Source organism: Pholis gunnellus, assembly GCF_910591455.1.
Source record: "Pholis gunnellus genome assembly, chromosome: 9".
NCBI classification, from domain to species: Eukaryota; Metazoa; Chordata; class Actinopteri; order Perciformes; family Pholidae; genus Pholis; species Pholis gunnellus.
Genome location: NC_136535.1, coordinates 16,992,669 through 17,018,310, shown reverse-complemented (window position 1 = coordinate 17,018,310; position 25,642 = coordinate 16,992,669). Strand labels below are relative to the sequence as shown.

The 25,642-nt window shown below is 40.3% G+C and overlaps 1 long non-coding RNA gene across 1 annotated transcript; it reads left to right on the top strand.

Moving 5' to 3' along the window:
• Positions 1-11,984: 11,984 nt before the first annotated feature.
• Positions 11,985-25,239, top strand: LOC306701404. The gene is made up of 3 exons (XR_013767237.1): positions 11,985-14,796; positions 22,505-22,698; positions 22,938-25,239. It is a non-coding gene; the product is annotated as an uncharacterized lncRNA (long non-coding RNA).
• Positions 25,240-25,642: the final 403 nt, after the last annotated feature.

Genomic DNA, 25,642 nt, shown 5'->3' with positions numbered 1-25,642 from the left:
GTGTGCACAAATGTGTGTGGTTAGGTGTCCACTCACATCTGAGAGGTCTGGCTTTTAAGTTTGTTTAATGGTTGTGTGTTTGTGCGAGCATCCTCAAGTTGGTGACGGTAATGTTGTGCTAATGTGTCCGTGGGTGTGTCTACATGAAAGCAGGGTCTATATTTCAGGTACCCGCATTGACAAAACAGTAGGCCAGTGAAATAGTATGCTACCCAGCGCTATGTACGTGCACAGTTGCGGATGCATGTGGGCGTAAAAGATCGTGTGAGTGTTAAAGGAGAGACAGTGATAAAGATTAGTGTTCTAAACGAAAGGCATTAAGGGAAATAAAAGCTGTAACAGAGCAAATAACATTGAATTGAAGAGAATAACAATAAACCTCATGTCAGATGCTGATGCAGAGACATATACAGTGTTCTAGTGTCGAGAATAGCACACCATGGTGTAGGATGCTCACTTGATGTATCAATCTACCGAACAATCTACAGACAACAAGGCAATCACTGCTCCAGATTGTCCCAGCAGTCTACCTCATATCTCAACTGCGAGATTATTATTGCAGGACTTTGGTGATACGAGGAAGGAATTTCAGAGGCTTCGATGCAGTGTTAGCTCTGTATTTGTTGCAAGGTTGTGCAGAATTTAACAACACCGTTAAACCATTAAACTACTCATTTAAGATTGGGGGGAAGTGTGATTCAATATTAAAGGATAGTGCTATCTTTTATTATTGTCAACAAATCTGATGAAAAGAACAAAAACAATAACAGACATTGCCTGTGTATAGCGTATTCCTCTGTGCCTTATAGCTGCTCCATTGTTGTTCAGAAACACTTGGAACACATTAGCGAGCCACACAGATGCACTGGCTGACACGTTCCTTTATTACACTGAATACGGACAGTGTTTATTTTGAGTCATCCCGTACACCATCCTGCTGCTGCAAGCACTCAGACTCAAGCACAGGATCTGCAGCTGAAAGTAGTCTCCAAAACATGCACTGTTTACTCGTGATGGAGAAACATTTGCTGGAAATGATAGTGCCCAGATGTTTTACAAAGTTATTTAGCTTTTTTTATTTTTTTTTTAAAAGAAACTGTGTATTCATGACACGTTTTTAAAGACCCTTTAAACGACGTACATTGATTTTAAAAAAACGAATGGGCTCTCACAAAACAGGGGAAAGGGAACGTATTTAGGGACAGACTAACACATTATTGGTTTTGGTCTTAAAATGATGCAATGTGTTGAATGGCTACATGCAGTATTCTGCACCTCACAGAAGCCTTAGTTAGTATGCACAGTCAGCTTGTATGATGCAAAGACATCAATCTCTGAAATGGCTTGAGCACACCAACATTAAACTGACATCCAGAGGTAAGCACCATACGCTCTGAATGTGTTTAGTTTTCTTCCTTTTATGCGTGATGGTGACCAGTTAAAAAAAAAAGAAGACCCCCTCCACTAAATGACTCAGCCCCCTGGTGGATTCATTGTTCTAAAAATTATAATTTCAGAACCAGCAGAGCTTCTCCCTTTAGTGCAATGCAGCAACTGCATGGTTCAACCCTATTATATGTTAATGAAGAGAGGTTGATTTAACAGCTGAGCCGGTGCGCTTTCAAAGGAGGCACCGAATACACTGAATTAACTAGAACTCTGTGCTGTGTCTTTCGACCAAAAACTGGCAGTTGCTATCCACCATGAACAATTGTAGAGTCCAAACAGCAACTTCCGCCCAGAGACACAATGTAGGTGGAGCAAATACATTTAACCGTGAATCCATAAAGAAACTGTGAAATGCAGTGTTGTGCAGTGGTTATGCTTTGAACAAGCATAGAGGTTTGCGATTGTGTGCATGAGTTGTAAAAATGCATGATTTAGCTAATTTGTTGACTGGTGTAACCAAACTGCATTGGAGTCGTGGCTGAGTTGTGTAGATAGCGGCTCTCTCTGTCCCAAAGTCTGATTTTATATGCATGTTTTTCTTCTCCTTACTTAGAAGCGTGTAAAAAGAATATAGAAGAGATTTCATGGACATGGATCAAACCACATTTCTGTTCTGACTTCTTAAAAGTCGTGCTATTGTATAGACCTCCCGATCCTTCAGGTTTACACTCTACAGCATCTATAAAACCAGATGAATCCTCTGCAGGCACTCTGCAGGGCTCCATTATTGCTACTTCAATTTTCTTGTAGTCTGCCCTGAAACAATTCTTTCAGCCCCCACAACTCATCCGAAATACTGCAGCCTGTCTTGTCTCCAAACTCCCCAAATTCCTTCATGTCAGCTCTATCCTACACTCCCTCCTTTGGCTCCCTGTGGCCACTCATACTTCTTTAAAAGCCCTGGCGTTAGCACACATGGCTGCGAAGGGATCTGCAGCTCCATACCTCTGGGCCGTGGATAAACACACAAGGTCATGCTCTGCTTTCGGTCACAACTGGCTGCTTGGCTCCAATGTCTCTGCACCAGGCTGGTCATGACCACACCCGGGTCCCAAATCCTGTGGTGGAATAATCTTCCTGCTCATGTCAGATTAACAGACTCACTCCTTATTCTCTGTCGTCCTCCACTGGATATGCACTCCATTGATTTCTCAAGCAAAAAGTCCTTCAATTTCATCACCTATTGACACTTCTTTCATGATCCACATTTTTTCAATATTCTCAGCCCTTGAAGATGACATTCCTCATGTTTGTTTGTGTAATTGTAGTTATCCAGGTCACTCCGGATAATCACCAGCTACTAGAGAAAGTTACTGAACTGAAACTTGGGCCTATGCATGCAATAATTGCTTTCCTAAATGAATATTTAACCCAACAAAAGTAGCATTAACCTTCACATAGTCAGTCAGACAGCTGTGCCTGCTGTTCACACAATGAGATCTGACTTATAACTCATAGAAAGCCATTTCAGCAGACTGTTGGTAAGGCAGCCTATGGAGCAGGCGTATGGAAACGCAACGCCTTGTATTGTATTTTTTATTCGTCACTGTCATCAGTGTTGTTAAGAGTATGACAGCACTACCGTTTTACAATAACCTTTACTTTAAAACAATCTGTTTTCAATGAGAGAAACCACTCAAAGCACTTTAAGTTCAAGAAAAGGTCACTGGTTTCAGCTTCGTCATTCAAACAAGACAGGCAAGCCAAACAGATCCGAACGCAGCCTGCGGGGAACTGTTTGTCAAAATCGGAAAATCCTTTCACCCAGAACTTTCTGTCCATGTTGTTGCCAGACGTTTTTCTTTCTTTCTATTGAGAAACATTTTCAGGGTGTTGGGCAATACCCTCCACCCAAAAACAGAGGCGGTGTGTCACAAAATGTACAAATGCTTTCCGTACGAATTGGCCAGCACTCAATGTTCACTAACATTTCCCATCGACGTCATCACGAGATGCCTCGGGCAGATAACAAACCAGAACGATTGTGAGCTGTGGTTGGTTAATGCAACACGTTGTGAAGCCTGTTTCGCACAAAATAACCGGTGTGCAGATCCTGTGCAGCTGATAAATAGCTGTTCAATTGTAAAATCCTGTATTTGTAATTAATTTGTAATTTGCTTAAATACATTGCAGAAATCTAATACTCAGAGATCTCACTGCAATTTGTCTGCTGTCTGGTATAATCTGATGTCCATTGGGACACACAATTAATTAATTAATTCAAAGATTAACTTTGTGTGTTCTGGGTTAAGCCAGTAACTGGAACTTCTCTTTTGAATTCATCCGGCACATTGTCGAGTGAGAACCAACAGATGTCTGTCAAAATGTGGTGTGATGTCACAACGTTTTGGAAATGACAATCATTATCCATCTTGTTATTTTGACATTCTGTTTGTATATAACCTGTCGTGGTATTGGGGTGATGGGTTTTCTCTCAAACCTCGGTTGTTTGTAAATGTGAAACCGGTGCATGACAGAGCCCGTACCAGGAGGTAATCAAACTCACACCTACTCGAGGCGTTCGAGGACGCCTATGTCAAGCCGGCACAGTGCCAACACGGTTGACAAACCAACGTTATAACGACAATACGTCATTGTTACCGCTTTTCCTCAATTTGATCCAGGAATTGAATCACGCAGTCGTTGACATGTGGAGATCCTTTTCCATCACGCTGAGTGACGACGTTTTTCTGAATAGCTTTGGCAGAGATTGTGAGAGCTGTCAGAATGAGTCTACAAAGGGAAGACAAAGTAAATGGTTGACATCTACAGTTTAGGGTGACTGCATCCTCGGAGGAACAATGTGATAAAAAGTGATAATTAACTTCTACTCAAGGAGTTGTTGTGCATTATTTGATATTACGTGGTATTTGCACATTTTAAACTGGAGATAACTAGAGTGAGACCTGCGTATCACGGGGGCTAGTTGGTGTTTGAGCAAGTAAATAAGTCATGAAGACTTTTGGACACGCCCTGCAGAATGTTAATTATTTCCCTACGCAGAGTGTTCTCTTTGTACAAGACTTTACAGAACCCAGCAAAGAAAGAAAGAAACAACTTTGAAGGAATCTGCACAGAGGAGAAGAGAGGAGGAACAGACTTTTATCAAAGACAGTGCTGCTGTGGTTCATTTTTGAAACACTAGATGACAGTAATACATTTCAGAGAAGGAAAAGAAGGGAGTAAGAGAGAGCAAGCAGGAAGGAGGGAGGGGTAGGGAATGGTACGAAAGGGAGGGGGGGACAGAGACAGAGAGGCAGAAGGAAAAGGCACAAGAGTGGAGGAACAAGGAAGGACTGGAGATACAGAAAATATAAGGGGACATAAAAGAGATATGGAAGACAAGGAGACGAGGCGAGAAAGTGTGTTTATAGCAAAGAATTGGAAGAAGGAAAAAGTGCGTCAGAGATAGAAGAATCACTTACGCACTGACCATCCCACAACTATCTGTGTGGGATGTAAGGGAAATTGGATGAAGAATTTTTTTGGGGGAAAAAAAAAGACTTGAGAAGACACGGAGACAGATTGGGAGATAAATGGATGTCGACAGAGACAAGAGCGGGTCCGTATTGTGAGGGCAGAGATAGAAGAGAAATCAGATTCGCTAATGTCTTAAGTCAGATTCTGGATGTCCCGCGGTCATCAAAGATACAAATTAACTTTGATTCTCCACTGTCGGTTTTATCTGATCTCTTACTCTCTGTCTCTTCCTGCCGGTCTCTCTGCCACTCCTACTCTCTTTCTTATTACTCTGTTTCTTTCCCCCCTCTGTCATCCCGTGTCCTCTCCTCCCACAACACGGTTTCGCAGGAATTCACACTCCTACTTTAAAAAGTTGCTTCGAAATCTAAGTTGCGCTTACCGGCTGGTTTCAAGGCTTTACAGCATGTTTTAAGCTATAAAGCATCCGCAGGACATTACCATCTTAAAAGCCAAACACTGACTGCAACACCAAAGCTCTGAAGTGGCAACAACTGAAGCTGACACTTGGACACTTTGTCAGTTCTTTAACGCAGTGTGACATGTAATGCAACGCCGGGGGTTGTGTCCTGTTGCAGTGGGTTGAGCCATGATGCAATAAATCTGGACAACGGCTAGAAGATGTGCAGGATGCAATGGCATGAATGTAATTTCTATTGTTTGTCGACTCTGCTGGCAATATGCCCTCTGTTATACTTTATTAAGGGGGATGGAGCTGCTAAGCAAATATGACAAAACAATTACTTTCCTCTCTGCTGATCACATTTCATAGTGACAGATTTTTGTTTTTTTATGTTCTGAATCTAATAACGGCATCGGTCGACATTTTGGGAAATGTGCTTATTCGCTTAGATGAGAAGATCGATAGCATTCTCATTGATGTCCATTCATACGATGCTACAACCAGCAGCAGGTTAGCTTTGCTTGACATAAGGACAATAAACAGAGAGTTTTATTGTCACCATGAGGTTAAAACTTGACACTAGACAGGAGGTCACAGGTGCTCCCCCTTTCTCTTTTATCGTCTTGTTGCTCCATGTACGTACATTCATATAATGCCAGCCAATCTATTTTCCGCATCATTTATTATTATTTTGCAGGTAATATACCAATTTGTCATTAATGTCAACATTACAAGCTAAACCTTTATTAAAAAAGTGTAATGTTCTGCACCTCTGTCCGCTGTGGCTCCGTTGGCAGGATTTACTGTGTGGATGAGAACTTGGTTTCCACCGTTGCACTGTGAGCAGTGTGTGCTCAAACAAATAGCAAGACTCTCTCTCAGGCTTCGCTTCAGATCTTCACAGGAAGCCTCGCTGCATGGAGGGTTCAAATACTGTGGGGGGTCTCCTGTTCACGCCATATGCCACTTTGAGTCTCTCATCGTTCAGGATGAAACAGTCTGCTAAATGACAGAACAAGAGTGCTCTAGTGGAAATCACCACTGGAATCGGAGTTAAATTGTCAGTTGTGGTATGAAACTCACTCAGGGGCTGGGGCTGCTCACCGTTGTGATGTTCAAGCACCCATCCATGTATCATTATAGCTCTGAAATGGAGAGCAGCTTATCAGGGGGAGGTTTTCCTTAAACACCAATACACAGCTGTAGAAAAGAGGAAGGAGCATCATCAAGTGCAACGGAAGCCTGTGTGTCGGTGTGTGTTGGGGAAAAGAGGAATGGGGCTCTCTAGAGGTATATTATCAGGGTCACAAAGGTGGAATCACCTATCACATCCATTTTGTAAAGTAATGTTGTATTTTTCTGCAGGCAACTTCAAATGAAATTCAAGCATCGTGCAGCCTATTGGCCTTCACATCTGCTGTCAGCGCTCATCAGACCTGAATTGAGTTAATGCTAAACTGCTGCTCTGTTTAACCTCCAGCATCACATCAGGTAAGTTCAAACCCTGCTGATCATTCATCTCAGCAGCAAAGGGCTGATGGGACGATCGACCCCTGCTGACAGCTGTCTGACAGTCTGGCTCTCAGTGTGAGAAAATGCATGATAGTGTGCATGTGTTTATGTGTGAAGCATGGTTTAGGTCATTTCAGATGCTCAGCACACGCTGGCATACATTATGCACACACACACACACACACACAATGTTAAGATATAATTCAGGTATATTGACACAAAAAAACACAAACTTGGGTCATCAGTGATCTGTTTTCAGGGGTTGTCTTATAGTGTTTTCTGACATTTCTGACATTCCGATTGGAGATATCAACTACCACTCGTCATACCAGTCACTCCCATGAATGAACCAAGCTGGCCCAATGAAAACAATGCTTGCATGCAAACAATGCTGCTGCTCTTTCATGCATGAAACACAACCAAACAATACCAACTTCTTCGCAAATATGTGAAACATTGATCCAAAATCTTTGTGATTTTCAATATTCACCTTTTGTAGACTTGAAAAGTCAGTTTCCTTCGTCACAGAAAATGTGCCTATAATTAGTTTGCATTTATAATATTTATAATTTATGGAAAGAGAGATCGTTTTCATGGCAGGAAAATACTCCAATAAAATGTCCCTTGCGCTTCTTAAACGCTTCCTCACAATCTTACATCTTATCCGCCATCCATTGCTTTGTGGACTGCGGTTTTGAAGCCTCGAGTTCAGCACTTGGGCCGTCGCCCTCTGGAGGAGTGATGCAGTGGTAGAGATGCCGTATACGACCCTGGCAGCAACCTGTCAATCAAAAGGTAGCCCTAAAGCATACCATTCATTATCGTCTATTTAACTCTTAACGTTAAGTTCAAACCCTTCCTTGTATTTACACATCAGCCCCACCTGGCCAATCACCACATGAAGGGTGCATGTTGAAATGAATGTTTCAGCCTCAACTACGACGATCTGACAAGCACTTTGTATGAAGCAGTAGGCCGTAACTATAGACTTGAGGCCCATGATGTGAATGACTCTGATGAATGATTCAACTGTAGTGTGTATCATGACATGTGGAGTGTCAGACCGGATGTGATAACCCCTCCCGCACTGTAATATAAAGGAGATGAATGCCCAGTCATGGTGAGTCTGCACTTCCCACACAACAACATTAGTTTCCTCCCGGGAGAAACCTTTATGGAAGATCCACTTCATGTCCTTATCTTACAGCAGGAAAGAGGGCTGCTGCTATAATAAATGATTTTATTGGTCATGACTGAAACCAGTTTTCATCACTTCTGATAATGTATTCCTCCTAATCCCAGCCTGTGACATACAGCGGTGCCATGTGCTGCCGACTGCAAAATGACCAAAAGTCAGCCGAGGATATGGAGCTGCGTGTGTGTGCATTCATAATCTGTCTCCCTATATGTCAGGCATAGCGCTTCAAGTGTGTGTGTGAGTGTGTGTGTGTGTGCGTGTGTGTGTGACTGACTGACTTTGAATGAAGAATGATGTGGCAGCATGCTGATCCAAAAAGCACACATGTCACACTGTCAAAACTCACACACTCAAATAACTTTTTAAAAAAAAAGGTAAAAAAAAAAAAAAAGAAGGTCAAAGTAAAGTAAATGTTAATAATTAAGTGACACAGGTTTTCCCACGCCAGCAGTGATTTATCCAACTCTGTGACTTTCAACCTTCCTGACAGCTTCCATCTATTTCCATTTCAATCATTCTGATGTACCGGCAGAGCCATTACGCCTATCAAGTCATCTAGTAATAGCTTACCCACACACACACACACACACACACACACACACACACACACACACACACACACACACCAACCTCTATTTTGGAGGCACATTTCTGGCTGAAATGAAGATGTATTCTGTTCCATGGAAGCTGTAGTAAACTTTTCCCCCTATTTTCAGCTGCAACATCCTGAAACATCCTTAACATCCCTCAGGGACGGTTAAAACTGCTGGTGACCGTGATGATATGTTGGTGGTTTGAGTTCACCCAGTCGGCTGTAGCCTTCAGCTCTTTATCTGACCAGCGAACAATTACTGCTGGTTTTTACCATTTCTCCCTTGCAACTTTAACCCTTGCAAAAACCAATTCAGTTTGACAGATAATGCAAGTCACTGCCCACCATCCAGATGTACCAATGTCTGCTGCTGCCCCCCTGAGAAGGGAAGACATCCTCAGCGCTTCTGGCACAGCGTGAATAATTTATGGGCCCTGGTGGAAATACAATTTGAAAGCGGTAGATCTTGGGCTCGCGGACTGTGTGGGCATCTGCAAGCACACCTGCTATTTCGGTTCATGTAGATTTAGCAGTGCAAAAGTATAAAAGGGCTGGAGTGGAGTGGAATATAGATAAGAGGGTGTGATGATCAATACATGTGCCCTCAGCCAGTCACATCCCATGGTGTCATTGCTCTGAAACAACTGAGCCGAACACAGTGACTCACGACAACAACAGCTCAAACAAATGAAGACGTGACTCTGTTTTTGTCAGCAGTTAATTAGTACAATGATTATAATTAGATACTAAAATAATCATGACTGGAGTATGACTGAATCAATCCAATGCTACTTCGGTCGTAATTCTACTGTATTTGACGTTGTTAATGGTAATGTCGTATCTTAAAATGTGATACAGCAGCATTTACTTTGTAAGCAAAAAAAAGATGTGGACAACAGATACTAAAATAATTACTGATGTTAATTCATGGTTAAATGCTGAGTGATTTACAGACATTCCTGCTTTATCCACAATAAACTTTATGTCTTTATGCTGATAAACCCATCCACTGGCCAGCGAGTGTTGCATTGATTTATTATTTATAATGTCGACCCCAAAATATAATTAACTTGCTTTGTACTACCTTATTTGAATGAAGCCCCCCCCCCCCCCCCCCCCCCACCTGTTTGTGCCTCTTCTTCCACCTGTAAATATCCTAAAAACGATCGGATGGATTTTGTACGGTTACTCGTAGCTGCTGGATGATGTAATGACTTTGATGATCCTCTAACCTTTCCTCTAGCGCCACCATGAGGTTGACATTCATGGTTTTGAATTTCTCGACAATTATGATTGATGGCCATACAATTTGGTACAAACCCCTTCCGGATGATTTAACGATCCGTTTAACTTATCATCATGCACAATCAGTCAAACTTACTTTACTACTTTTGTTTGTGACCAAAGTACTGCTTAAATGGGACAAATTCCCAGCAGCCCCAGCAGTATTTTGTGTTTAGTGTAAATGATTACATCTATCATGCTAACACGCCAACCTGGTGAACATCTAACAGAGCAAACTAAACTTTATTGTTGAAATAGTCTTTACCGAGGTTTCTTTGACTGCAGAAATAACTGACATGTTAAATAAAGCAGAAATTAATAACACATCTCCCCCGTGTTTGCATTGTTTCCTCTCTCTTTAAATGCTTTTCTGCATTTCATTGGTGGTAGTTATGATTGTACCTCACCCTGCCTGTGGGTGGTTGGCACTGTAAAACACAGAAAATAAAAGACATTAGATAGCTCGCCACAGAATGTGCAATACATGAGTAATCTGCTTTGACGACTGTCCTGGTGTGGGTTTTGAAATGAATGGATCTGTGCAAGCAGGACAAAAGCCACTTTGAAGGAATAGAGGAACAGAGAGAGTCAAAGAGAACCATGTAGAAGGGGAAGCGTTTGTTTCGGGATGAAATCCGAGTGAAAATGAAAGAGCAGATAAAGTGAAGGGGAGAGCGAGGTAATCCGAGAAGGTCGAGTTAATGAAAGCATGGGGGATAAGACCAAAAAGAAAATACATGTGTTTGTGTGGGAGCATCTGCAGCAACATGTCTTGACTTTGTTTTTATGTAACACAGGATGTGCAGTCAGAACTCCTCCACTCCTTTCAATGCATTTATTTCCTTTCACTCTCAGACAGGTTCTCCGCCCTTACTTCCAAATTTAGGAAGAGAATATACTGTAGGGAGCGTGATGCAGTTTAAGATTTCACTCTGTGTTCCACCTCTACTTTCTCTCCCCCTTCTCTCCATAATGAATGCTGTTATATGCTGATTTCTCCCACCGTTCTCAACTTTTCCACTCCAGATTCCTTTGTAATATCCTCTGTCTAATGTCATATTTGTCTTTACTAATTTTAATCTCCCTTCATTCTTCTCCACCCCCTCTGTCTTTGCCCTCTTCAATGCTCCTGACAATGGAATCCTTTCTTCTTCGCTCCTCTTTTCTTCCATCGTCTCTTTGGAAGGTCCTCCTGCCACCTTCACTCTTTCTTGTTCTGGTTCTTGTCTGCCTCTTTGCCCTGCTCTGTGCTCCTTCGGCCGGCTCCCTTCAGGCAGTTCATTCTCCCCCTGACCTTGGACACGCTGAACAATCCACTGACACACTACACTCCCTCTTGTCTCTCTAAATGAGGCCTCTCCCTGTCAGCGTGCAATCTCTTCCCTGCCTCCTTCCTTTTCTTGAATGTGTCCTTTAGAAATTACATGCATCGCCAGAAACTATGAATTATTTATAAGTGTACCCAAGTTGTCCAACTGGACACTGCCACTGTGATTACAAGTAATTTCTCCTATCGTCTGTCTCTCCCTCCTCTCTTTCGGCTCTCATATTCGGTATCTTGCCTGCTCTCCAAAATCCACTTTCCAGTAACATGCATTAATAAATCTCAATCAAGCCAGTCCTCCCGTTATCCTTATCCTTGTCCACATTTCCTCATTTCCACACTACATCACTCACACACACTCACCCATACACACCTCTTTAAATTATGTATGTCTGCATCAATAAAGCCAAAGACACATACAATTAAACTGCATCGACTCTATAATTCATGACCCCCCACATTGGAAGGTTTTCACCTGTCAGCCCGATTTTCCAGAGAAAAGCACGTTTCGCTGCACCACATGTCCCAGTGCCATGAACAAAGACACTCTGCAACAAAGACATTTCCTGCAGCCTGCCTGATGAGCTGTTTATGTGACCCCCCCCCCCCCCCCCCCCCTGCTGCCAAGGAGCTTGTGTGCCTTCTTCAGTGATTCTGAACAGCGCCACACCCATTTTCAAACAAATTACAGTAAAACCCTCCAGAAATCTATATTTTATTTTCAAGGAGGAATATTCTGAATTTCAAATCACATGATGCACATTCTTTCATGCCATTCACGGAGCCACAGAGGGCTGGTGTGTTTGATAATATTATGTATACTCATGCCATGCACCTGAATGAATTTAGCTATTTGCATGTCTGCAAGCGTGTGAAATGATGTGCTGAAACGAAGCAGCCCGGTATGGTAGGACATACATTAGTTATGAGGTTATTTGTGTTACTATTATTTACAATTTTGAATAACAAACAATAAGTTATCCAGGCTACATGCTGCAATCACAACTTTGGACACATTTCATAAAGTCATTTTGCTGTCCAAACATGTGAATTATAGTGCTTACCGAGGACAACATGGTAAATGGTTATAGTTGTGACAAGATAGATAAAATATGACATTGGGTGCGCAGGTAGCCAAAATCATCACTCACTAGTGCAGAATCACAGGGTTGCGTACAGGCGCTCCCTCTGGCTTGGTGGGTGTTCAGACTGTAAAACAGCCGCGCAATAAAACAGGGAAAGGTGCTGCAATGGTGGGGTCATGTTGTTTAAGCTGCAAGATAGAACATTAAATTTGATCCCGGGAGTCCAGTTTAAATAAAAAATCCAAGAGGCTTGTCTGATGCCAAATCTCTGCAGAACAAATTAAAATACCAAGAAAAAGAATTGTACAGCTCTGGTTAGAGGTATTGTGATTAATGCATTATTACATTTCGTAGTAAAGATATGAATAGTAAGGAACTCACTGGAAATATGTTTTTTTCCATGTTTAGAGCATATTGGGTCATATTAGAGCCATGCTACAGGGACATAGCAATCATTTTTAGAGCTCACTGGTCATTGCAGTCTGCGTCAAAACTACTCTGGTTGGTTCTTGACCATTATCAAATTATTGGCACATTTTTATTAAAAGTAAAATGGCAACTTGCTGGTTACACTGGTTTCCATTTCAAATGCAGCCTGTGACCCAGTATTAATGCATATCCAACAACAACAACAACTTCTTTTCAAAGAAAGCACAGGAACAGGACTCTCTTCTCTGATGTTATCAATCTGTGCAACCTGGGTCTCCTCAATTACCAAACTTATTACAAGACTGAGAAATTGATAAGAGCTTTCACACTCAAATGAGTGGTTTCCAAATTACTTTTCAACGGAGACAGGATAATCTTCTTTCTTGTTTATTGCTATAGGATATATTATTCATTATGACAAACTGTTTTGCCCCTGACCAGATTCATTTTTTAACAGCATTCTGTGGTATTTGCCTTTAACTGAAGCTACTTAAGGTTCAGTTTGCTATTTATCTTCATTGGGCCCGCTCAGCCTCTCCCCTGGGCGCTCTGGCTGCTGTCAGGTTATACAGTTAATCGTGACTGTGGTTTTAAATCCTCACTATGGTCCCTGCAGCAAACAGCTTCCCCCAAAACACTGTGATGGAACCATAATGCGGCCATAAAACAGCAACAGCTTCCAAATACCATTAAAGGCAATTCTACTTTTCTCATTTTGCTCTGACAGTCCAAACAGTCTAAACAACAGTCATCGCTTGCAAAGCAGCAAAGTCAACAGCAATTCCCACTAAATCTAGCCAAATGTCTATGTAACTGAATGCAGAAATACATCTTCAAGGCTAGTTTTATGTTGCGTGAACAAGCTAGAATAGAGTGTGTTATTAGCTCATTTTAGCTGAAGATTGGCCTTACAACAGATTGTTTGGTGATTTATATCATCTGTTTCTATAGACGTAAACATTAACTCTGAACCGAAATACGAAATAGCTATTCATTTTCTCAATCCAAACAGTTTCCAAACCTACTCACAACCTCATCATTTCTATCAGGAAATAAAGTTGTCAGATAAATCGAAACGAGCAAGTGAATTCCCAGTGAATTACACACTCTGGCATTGTTGGTTGTTGGGTGTGGCTGGTGGGTTAAAGCCGTCACGGTCCACATCAACTTCATGACAAAACCCCTCGGCATTAATATTTATAATACTTCAAACTGATTGAGAGGACCCAGCATAAAGTCTGCCATATCTGGCAAAGCCACCGCTTCATATATAATACAGCGGCCCTCCCTGTTCCATCATCCTTCTCTCCACATCACTTCCTGCAGAACACGAGGCTGCAAAGTACAACTTTTTAAAAAACTGCATTATGAAACCTATAGACAGTCACTGATATCTGTTCTGCATGTTTGTTTATCTTTTACAAGTTACTGTATTGTTGCACTGTAATCAAACTGAGAGCAAGAACTGTTCAGTCAAGTCTTCCCCGGTGATTTGTTTGAATTAATATCTCCCTCTACTGTTCTCTGCTCTTGTCCTTTCTTAACTGACAAATTCTCCAATCTCAGATGCTCTGAAGGTATTAGAAGGAACACATTATTTGTACTTTTAAGTAATGTGTTGATTAATACGGCCTCACTGACAACTATATTTAATATATGACAGGCCCAAAGCAACTTTCTTTCTGAATGTGGTATCTTCTAATGTGGTCATTTTGTACAACACCTTTAGCAGGGCAAACACTGTGCATAGTTATAACTGGTTCAGCTCCAGCAGCACTGTCCATTCACCAAACACGTTCACCTTGCAGCTGGAGTGAGTATGAAAAGAATAAATAATAAATTGCTCAATTAAGTTTATTATTCTTTAATTCAACGTGTCAAACCACACATTTCCCTTGTGCCATGTCTGTAATCTTCCAGTTACACAGGCTGGGCTGCTTCTATTGTCAGTGGAGATGTCGGGATCACTGACAGCTCTAACCTGCTACAAGTAATCCAGTCATCAACACAGCCCAGTACAAGGACACGCAGGAACCAGAGGTGAGTAAGCCACATCCCCGATGCTTTGTTCAACCTTTTCCGTTTCACGACTTCTTGTGTGCCTCTCTTGCTGTCTCATGTCTGCACCTTGGCTTGCCAACTAGCTGGAGGAAACCCCAGGCTGCAGCCCAAACATACACCTTTGTGTACCTTCTTCTATGTCTGTTATGAACACTTATTAAACACTTCTGTGACAAAGCGTCAGTCCTTTGCTCTCCTGCCCCATGCCGCAACTTAACAGCCACATTAAACTGTTGATATTAATGCTAATGCCAGCCCTAGTTCAACATGCATTATCATAATAGAATGATTACTATTCTATTACTGCATCCTAATTCGAGGGGCTTGATCCTTTGGAGTCCACATTTAACGAATGGAATTACTTGAACTGGATTAATGCCATAAACTTCATTTATCGTGGGACATTACAGATAAATGTTAGTAACATGGTAGTGTTTTCCATTAACTTAGTACATTGTTTGCCAGTTGTCTTTCTCTTGTGTGAAGGGAAATGTCATACACCTCTACTGTACACTACAATTGTCTTGTAGTCCTTTACTCTGTCTGAAGTTTGAAGGCAACTAAGAAAGATAGCTGTTCTTGGTCCTTTGAAGGATGCACTCCCTGAACTGGGATGTTGCTTTAGGAAAGTTGTAGATGTACAGCTAAGGACACCAAAGTAACTGTGACATCATGGGCCTGGTACTGATGTTTCCCAGATTTCAAGGTCAAGACTAGTGCAAACATACAGAACAAATGTGTAAATATTCCACTATGTCTGTGTGTGTAAATATTATTGATGTGTACAGCTTTTGAATGTGGCTGTCCTTTAGAGAGCAGTGCAGCAGCCATCTGACGCAGTGCTGGACAAACAAACACTCATCCACACAGCACTCTTATTTAAACAGACATCTGGGCAAGAGGAGGCTTCATGCATTTCAAGTTCCTCCCGAGGGACAAACACACAACCTCTGGATTAATGACGCAAACAGCCACACATGCAGCTTGGCACACATGAGTGTGGGCAGAGGGAGGGACATACGAATGTCCCAATGTGAGACATCGTTTTTTTTAAGCATTATTGTCAATTTGGAGATTTGGGGTTTATTTGCTTCCATGACATGTCTTCTGTCAGACTAGTGTAAAAAACACATTTTAACTACACATTTAGGTTTTTGATTTTACTACGTTGTCTAGTTGCATCTGCAGATTTCTGCTATTCACCAACAGTCAGCATTAGATAATACCATATTTAAACATAACTATAATACATAAAATCATTTCAGAAAGCTTTTTTATGATGATATCTATTAGTTGCATTGTCTTTCCCCTGTAGTGTCTTGCAACATGTATGGATTTGTACCTCTAACATATTTATTTAAAGGTCTGTTTCTCAGACTCTGAGCCAGAAATCAGCACTTCAGTAGCACTAACATACACCATTCCTATCGACACCATTCCTATATATATATTCTGACGGTTTTGAAAGCAGGGTTTGTTCATATATCATTCATAGCGTGATTTATAGAAACATGTTACTCCTTAAACATGGCATGTTGACATAATGACTGTACTGTATTTTCTGATTTATAGAGTGATAAAAAGAGATAGCCCAAATTCCCTCTGTAGAAACCTTTGACTTTAATATGTCAACAAAATTAAAAATATTTTTTAACCTGGCTTTGTCCAATGTCCAGATGTTCTTTTTCTGAAAAGTTATGTAAATTGGCACACAGAGAGACGATGCCTCAATTAAACATATAACTTCAGAAAAAAAAAGAATTGTCAAAATCAACTGGGGAAGTTTCATGGTGATGTATTCATATTTTTTTAATTTATTTTCCCCCGATTCACCTGTAGTGTCTGCCCTTTACTCCCAAACACACATTGGCATTTATTCCAGATAACACATGCTGCTGATACAGAACATATGGAACATCAACCACACACCTCCAGGGAAACCAGCAAACACTGATTAAAGAATCTGTGTTCTTAATTGAGCAGCTGTTTTGCCGCAATTCTCCACCCTGTAAAATATTGAATATGATAAGCCAACACAAATATGGTGACTAGCCAGCCAAAAATACAGTAATGCAAAAAAAATGGTTTGGTTTTTGTTCTGTGTTTTCACTGATCTGCCGCCCATAGGCAGGGACATATCTTCAAGCTGTCCTCCAAACCAAGCTGTTGTGGTACTAAATGAGTTCTGCTGAAGCGTAGTATCAGATGGGAAGTCCAGTTTGGTCCATCGATTCTCACACAGAAATGTTAAATGTATAAATTATCTTTGTCACAAAGCTTGGCTAGTATAAATCATCTTTAATGCAGAAATAGAAACTAAGCTAAGCACAGGTGGCAGGACTGTGGAAATGAATTCAGATTGATTCAACCAGTGTGGCAGCCATCCAGTTATAGTAGGAGTTCCAAACCATACCAGACACAACCCAGTCTCCTGGCAGATCGTGAAATAGTCCCACATTTGAAATCAAGTGATTCATGTACGTGGACCTGAAAACAATGGAAAGTAAATTATGATCCTTTTTTCATGGTTTTAAACACATCCACGTGACTATGCAGTGGTCAGAGCAAGTGACGTGGAATTACATATTTAGAAAGCCCACTTACAGTATGTTGGGTGAATGAAGATGGGGATGGTTCACACTAAAACAAGACTTTCACCCACGAGAACTGACCGACAGAAAAAAAAGAAAGATACTTCCAATTGAAATACACAAGTTTAAAAAAGTCTTGCTGAGTGACACTAATCACTAGGAATCACTAGATTTTAATTTGATTTCACAAACTGCCATGAGACGGTGTTGACAAATAGAATAAACCCTCCTCTTTTTACATGTTTTTCCTAAAAATGGAAGAAGTTTTAATGATACAGCATCAAGACTGCACTTATATTCAGGAATGCACTATTACAAAGGGTCGCTGCTTAATCTATGGAGATTAGTGTCCGAGTTAGTGTATTAAATGTGTATTATGCTTGTAAATCTGCTTGAATTTTGCGGTGAAAACTGACAAAAAAGCTCTAAAACACATTACAACTGCTGATTACTCTGATTATAGCTTGAAGATGAAAATAACTTCTTATTGCTTTTAAGAAATATGTTTAGAAAATAATCTGTTCTGTGCTTTAAATCTATTTGGCCATTTATCTCTCCCAATACAGGAAGTGTACTGTAAGACATACAAGCTGATGTCCTTCAATATATACATTTTCAGCTGAGGTAAAATAATTGTGGAAGCAGGGATACAATTCAGGGTGGGAACAGGACTGTGATCAGATTTCAAATTTCAACTAAAGATGGAGAGCGGGAACAATTGAACTCTACAGTCAGAATTGGTAGAAAATGTGTTCTTGGCGAGACAGAAAGACAATACAGAATGCTTTTATACCATCAATCTTAAATGTAAAATATAGAAAAAGTAAGACAAAGGAACAATCTAATTCTCGACAGGAAATACACTTGCATGCAATAAAAACAAACCATTTACAGAAATGAAATAAAATGAAAATACACTGCATACACTTCACAACCCTGTGTTTTCACATGAGAAGTGTGTTTCTGTAGCCTGGGACCAAAAGCACAGTCAAATCTGAAAGATGCTTTGAAGCGACTTGAAAGGTTTCTTTCTGGCAAAAAAAGAAAAACATTTTTAAATGTTGAATAATTACATTTACAATGAGTTGGCTCCCTTAATGACACTGCAAAGTCTGACATCTTATTAGAGGAAACAATAGATGGAAAACGAAATATGAAAGGGGAACTCTCTCTCTCTCTCTCTTCCTTTTCTGTTTCAGCTGACTGAGGGCATTCACTTTTACTCAGGCTCTGCCACGACGTCTGTGAGCCAATCATATTTAGTCATTGCTCTTCAGTCCTTTACCACCAGTGCCAATACTACCATGGCCCAATCCCAATGTCCCCCCTTACGGACTCACAGACTTTGAGGCGCGCTCCCGGAAAGTCCGTGAGGGTTTAGGGCTGTCCCACTGTCAAATCATCGAGTGTTTGAGGGCTCTCTCGCAGACATTTTGAGCCCTTAGATGCAGACTTTGCCCAAGGGAATTACCCACAATTCATTGCAATGTGACATTAATTAAACACAGGGTAACCAGTGGAAGCATGGAGAGGTAAAAAAGAAACGTAAACAAAGAGGATGGCACATGTGTGTTCAGCCTGTCATATTACATATACACAGAAACATTAAGGATTAAAGAGAAAACAAGAACAACCTTAAAAAATGAATTTATTCATCAAATATTTTATTTTGTCATTGAAGCTGTTTTGACAAAATAAAAATAGGATTTGAAATCACGTCTCACCTTGTGAGATGAGTCTGGAAGATGTTCAAATCAGGGAGTAAAAAGTATAAAATAAATAACATGATGCAGCAAAGTGCTGTCCCATTCGTATTTACACCATTTCAAGCCCTCACAGTCTCTCACACTCAACCATTTAACAGGTGACGTCAGTAAATCCTTGAGGGTTCAGGATTAAAGGCCTTAGGGGGGGACGTTGGGATTGGGCCGAAAGAAGACTGCGTGGAGTAAAAAACAATATATGTATATATCTCTGGTTTTGCTGCATATATTTTCATAAATTCCTTTCAATGTTGTGCAGGTTCAATGCTAAACTGGTGGAGTGCTCTTTTAAGTAAAACCACCACTTTTCACATTATTTTCAATTCCTCTACCAGATGAAAACTGTCTCTAAGTGTCAATTGTATGATTCAGTAAAGATGTCTTGAAAAAGGTAAACATTAGCATACTTTAATGATTCTTGGATCACTCCAAATTGAAACTAAGAGCACCGAAAGTACAAGCTTGAATGAAAGGGTTAGGTTTATTAACCCTTAACCCTTCATAGTTCATAATTCACCTACAATAAAACTATATAAATGCCTGATACTTTGTTCTTTCATTTGGTATGCATTTTTGTCTATTACATCACTAATAATTACTGAGGTTATTAATATGAAGGTCACATTTGCTAGCACAATGACATTATAGATGTCATTTGAGGATATCTGTGCATATATTGATGCAAGGGGGGAAAAGGAAAATATGCACCTGGAATCTATGTCCTGTTTGGTAATGACTTTAGCTATGTTGTGGCCAACACTCAAGAGTCTCTGGGATTTGGAGGTTCATTTATTTAGTCTTTGGCTGCATTTGTTTTCTCATACATCATAGATATATACGAGTATACCTCCTGCAGTTGGTTCGCTCTGTGCTGTAGAAGTAACAGTTAGATGAGGTGGTGGTTTTATGGATTTGCTAGGGTTGGGTGGATATGGGTTCGGGTGGGATGAGTGTTATATACAGGATTTTTGACATCAAGGAAGGAGGGAACCAATGAACCAGTTAGGGAGTAAGGTGCTGGCACATTTAACACGTCAACGTTTGTGTTTTTGCAAGAAACGCTTTTAAAGAAAGATTCACATTGCAGACTTAGATGTAGATGAATAAGCCAAGTATACCACTCTTCCTTCCCATTTAAGACCAGAGGGGTAGCCATTATGATCGGGGTCAATCCACCATTGCTGATAAGAAGGGGAGATATGTCTTCGTGGTGGGAGAAGTGCATCCCAAGCTGGTGACATTGTTAAATATGTATGGCCTGCATCAGGATGATGTTGAATTTTTTAGTGAGATATACAGTACTTGGTTTGGTACCAGTTATTTCCATCTCTAACTTGATTATTATTATTTTAAATATGTGTTGGACATATTTTTGGATGGATCATTGGTGCAGAGCACAATCCCCTTGAAAAACAAGTATGCTTCTCAATACAGACATCAACAATATGAATCTGGCCGGACAAATTGGATTGCTGCCTTAAACATTCAGCCCAGTCTATGCAATGTAATGCATGTAAACATTACAACACTGCTGGGATGTTTAATTTAGCTACGATGCAACATAAAATAGCAAAAATGAAACTATGTTTATGTTGCCAGGGCTCGGAGGATTGCTGTAGGAAAATTGAAGGTGGTGCATAACATTAATGTCCCAACATTTAAACATTGTGGAACCGTTTCACAGAAACTACAGTGCATATCGCCTCAGAGGAAGAAACAACAACTCGTGCATCCAAATCAACAGCATCTCCAAGAAGTGGTGGGCGACGCCATTTCTCCCAAGTTGGCTGATGAGTTCAAGGAAGGCTTTTCTTTATATTTAGAGACCAATATAATCAGTGCAGTTTCCATGGCGTTTGTACCTGCTTTAAATAGAACTACAGTAGCACCAGGAGGCTGTCGATGCCGGGGTTACTCAGTAACTCATTTATCTGCTTTCATGAGACTCCGATGATGTTGGTTTTATTTTATCTTTCCTCTGAGGTTCTACTATAAAAAAAGAAAAAGAAAACTATATTAATAAAAAAGAATAAAATAGCCCATTGTGCTTTCTCGCTCTTTCTCAAATCTATTGTGCAACATGTCAGTGTCAGTGTGTCATGTATTATACAAAATGAAACACACAGAGCCAGTGGATTTGGATTTGTAAAACTCAAAATATAAAAGTTTATATTTATAAAATGTTTCGTATCTTAATCTAAACCATAGTTACACAGACGTCACTAGCTTCATGTTTGTGTGTGCAGTAACCTTTGATGACCACTGTGTTCGTAAAAAACAAATATGCCAATCCATCTGCTTGTCAAGCTATTTCAAACTTTGACCTACTGATGGAGCTAGAGTAAAAGTCAGAGGTTTACCGATCATTTCCCACATATGTAGCTTAAAAGAACAGTCTGAGGATCAGCAAGGTCAATTAGAATTCATCCTCTGGGGAACACGAATGCCTGGACCAAATTACATGGCAATTTAATCAATATTCGTTGAGGTATTTCGGTCCTAACCAAAGACAGACTAACCAACATTCTTCTCTCTAGAACTGCACCGCAGGGTTGGCTAAAACATTGCATTTACATTAATATATGTTCCCCTATCTTCCCATCTATTGTCTCATTTATCTTTTCACTCTGCATAAGACACCGCATTCTAATTGGATTTCCATTTTTAGATGTAATTAAACAGATCCAAAGAAACGCGTTGTCTGCTTGTTATCGAGTCTCAGTAGATTGCGGGATTCTCCAGAGACAGCAGTTCTTTATTCCTCACCACTGATGATGACAACAGAGTTGCTCCTTCAAAATCAACCTCCCAGTCAAACATTTGTTTTGTTTTGCTGATGAAGTCACTGGACAGATAATTAATGGTTTCTGCTTTGGGATTTATCACATTGAACACATTGCACGTCACATTGTTTTACTCTCAGCTTCCAGGATAACAAGGTTTTTCCCTCAAGTGACAAACCATAACATTTCAATGAAGTTGATTATTATTTTACCTCAGTCTGTTTTCTTTTTTTCTTGCTTTGTATATTTCTGGCTCTACATGTTTCTTCCCCTATCCTTGCAATCTGATCGGTCACACACAGTCACACAAACAAACTGAGAGTGAGCGCCATGCACACACATATCCTCAATAATCCTCCCAGGATTGGTAATGAACAATCTGTTTGTATACATTTCATTGTTGGGTGATTGTTTTGCCGGCTGCTCTTCCATTTGTCTGCAGATTGGTTGGTGTTTAGTGGAAAATACTGAGAAGGAAGTAAGATGTGTGTCAGTCTTGCTGTAGATCACACTCATCTGTCACTGCTAATGTTTTGACATGTCACTGCAGATCTTCAGGAGAGCGCAGGATGTTAATGGAGTGTTGTCTCTCCACCTCATTTCATCTGATGAATATCAACAAAGATGATAGACAAGATGGAGAGGAGAGAAGGTGGAAAGAAGGAGAATGGAGCCAAATCCAGGCCAATAGTTTTGATAATTTGAAGAAACTGACCCGAACAACCTGCTGGTGCCAGCGCGCAGGTAAGAAATCACAGCTATTTTTTAATAGATACTCTGGCAAATTTTCTGAAATATTTAGTGATGATTGTAACGTGGGGCCATACATAAAGGGAGACGATATATTTAAGTGGGGATTTTGCCAAAGCTGGAAATTAAGCATAGGGCTAGCATTACCTATCTTATTGCTATTAGCTGTGTATGTTTCACTCCTTACACTGACCAGCTTTTGCCTTTAATGCGTGTTGTCTTTGTCTTTGCAGGGAATTCTTCTGGAGCACAGGGAGATTGAATTTGGAGATAAAGTGAACACTGAAGATGTCATCCGAGCTGCCAGAAGAATATCACAAGAACTTCTGCCTTTAGAGGGGAAATAATGCTTTTTATTACCCCAGAAGGATAAAAATATATCAGTAAAACACAAAGTTCAGTGTTTCTGTGTTTGCCAGAATGTCGACTATAATTCAACAGTGGTTGCAGCTGCACAGAGCCTTATAGATGTGCCTCTCTCTAAATGTTATAATGTTAGGTTATAACTAAGTTATTAGTGTCACCTTTCCATAGAGTTAATAATGGCCGTCCACATCAAGAACTTTCAGTTTAATTTCTTTTCTTCAAATTATCAGAACTATTGGCCTAGATTCTGCTCCATAGCAGAGGAGATAACAGGGCTACAGAGGAAGTTAAAAAAATGATATTTTGATGGTGCAATGTGACAATTATAGAAAAAAATTATTTGATCTTTAAAAGAAGTGATTTTTAAGGAAATAGTCCTGGAGAAAGAACTACACTGAATCCTGAAATGTCAGAATTGCGTGTTCCCTACATCACGTCATGATCCATAAATTATGAGGAAAGCATGTCAGTGCTTCAATTTACAGAGCCAAACAACCTTCAGAAGGGACTTTTTATTTAAACACGTATACATGCTGATAGACACTCAGTGTCAGTGTGCTGCTATTTAACTGGAAACCCTGGCATGTATTCCTCGTTATATGTTAAATCTCCTGATGTATCAATATTTAAACTATTTTTGCGATCCAGTCCGTCAGCTGAGCAGACAAACAGACAAAAGAAGAAGACAGCCCAAACAAAACAGACAGTCACATAGCTTTGAAGCACTGTTTGCTGTCAGGCCCATCTATAGCCACGCTCACTCAGAGACACTTTTATGTATTTCCACCAAGCTGTGGCAACTGTGATGCAATTGAAGGTATACACACACACAGTGTGTATCATCTTTCATCCTACGGACACATCTTCATATACTGTCTCAGAATGAAATTAAATGAAATTATCAATTCATGTCATTAGCCTGCAGGGCCACCATGTATAATTGCTGTGCCAGGAAAAAATGTGCCAGTGCTCTTCCTCCGCTAACCTTAACCACATACCAGTTCATAACTCCACACGTATCACACTTGACAGTCATAATGATTTAATTCAAGCAGCACACATATTTACCAGTTAGTGAATTGATTAGTGGCTGTCTCTATGTCTTAGTCACAGTCACGGCACTGTCAGTCTTCTTGGGCACTCACTCCTGTACTGCTAAAACATTAACCTTATCAAACCAAATAGTAACATACACAAAGCAGAAAAATATTGATAAATGTATTCCCCCGAAGCTTTGCTCTGAATCTCCAAATGCTGGACTTATCCTCGCTGTATGAGCTCCACCCACAACAATTTTCCTGTTGCTGTTTCTGTAATACTCAGCTGTGAAATCTTGTGCATGACAATTTTGTTTCTCACATAAACTGACTAAACAGGAGCTCTTCATTGCAAATGAACTGATGGAGTGGCCACAAATGAAACAGATTCCTGTTGTTGCCACATTTGGTGACTTGGTTGTCTACATATTTGATTGAAAAATGCCGAGTGAAATACTCAGGGAATTGCCCGAAACAGCTGGTGGAGCATTTGAAAGAAAAATCAGCAAAATAATTTAGAAAATCAAAAACTGTATCCTAACAATGGAAATAAATGATTACATATAATACAAAAGGGGTCACTCATGGTGAAGATCACACAGAAAATGATCACCCAGCTCTTCAGTTCCAATTAGACACGTTTTAGTGTCTTTCAGCTCATAGTTCTGGTTTTAAGACTTGCAACTTTACTGTTTTGGCTCACTCTAATCAACCTCATTTTAAGGGACAGCAGGCAGTTGTTAACAGCGAAAAAACTCTGATAATGTCATAACTCCCCCCTGATTATTCAGTATTCATTTATTCAGTCTGCTAATTCCATTCCCCAGATTACCCTAGCAGAGTAAATACCTGCTCTTTGCCAGATTGTCTGTTCATTATGATTACCTGTGACTTGATCTTGATTTCTTAGATTCCCGCCTACTCCCGGCTTGGTAACATTGCTTTTCTTTGATATTCTCTCTGGTTTTTGTCTGTTTATTTGGAGTACACCTTTGGATATGGAGTTTTACTTGTTACACTACCTGTTCTGTTTCCAGTGATCGTCACAGATACCAAACACTACCTGTCCAGCAAGCAGGAAGAAAAAGCATGAAAGCTGATATTCAAGCATTTCGCTCAAAAGAGACATATATTTCCCTCAGAAGTCGGTGGAGACCAGAGTTGAAATAAAAGTGAAATATTCCACTTCATACATATTTCACACATCTTTGTCGTATGGACAAGACAACGAGGTTCTCATCCTAACTTGTCACATAGTGACGTTCCAAACTTGTCAGTCTCTTTTCAGTCTGACCAAGCTTGGCATCACAAGCATCACTAACGTAACATTTTGGGACACTAAAACAGGTCTCCTGGTTAAAACAAAGTCCTGTGTTTATTTGACCCATCCACCTCCCCTCCCACCCACACTGTTCCGGTATTTTCAGTCATTATACAACGTCATCATACTCCAAGAGCATTTTGTCTGAGTGTTTGAATTTTGCCAGTGTTATGAAATGTTCAATGAAAAAAAAAGTTCACTTTTGACTGAACTA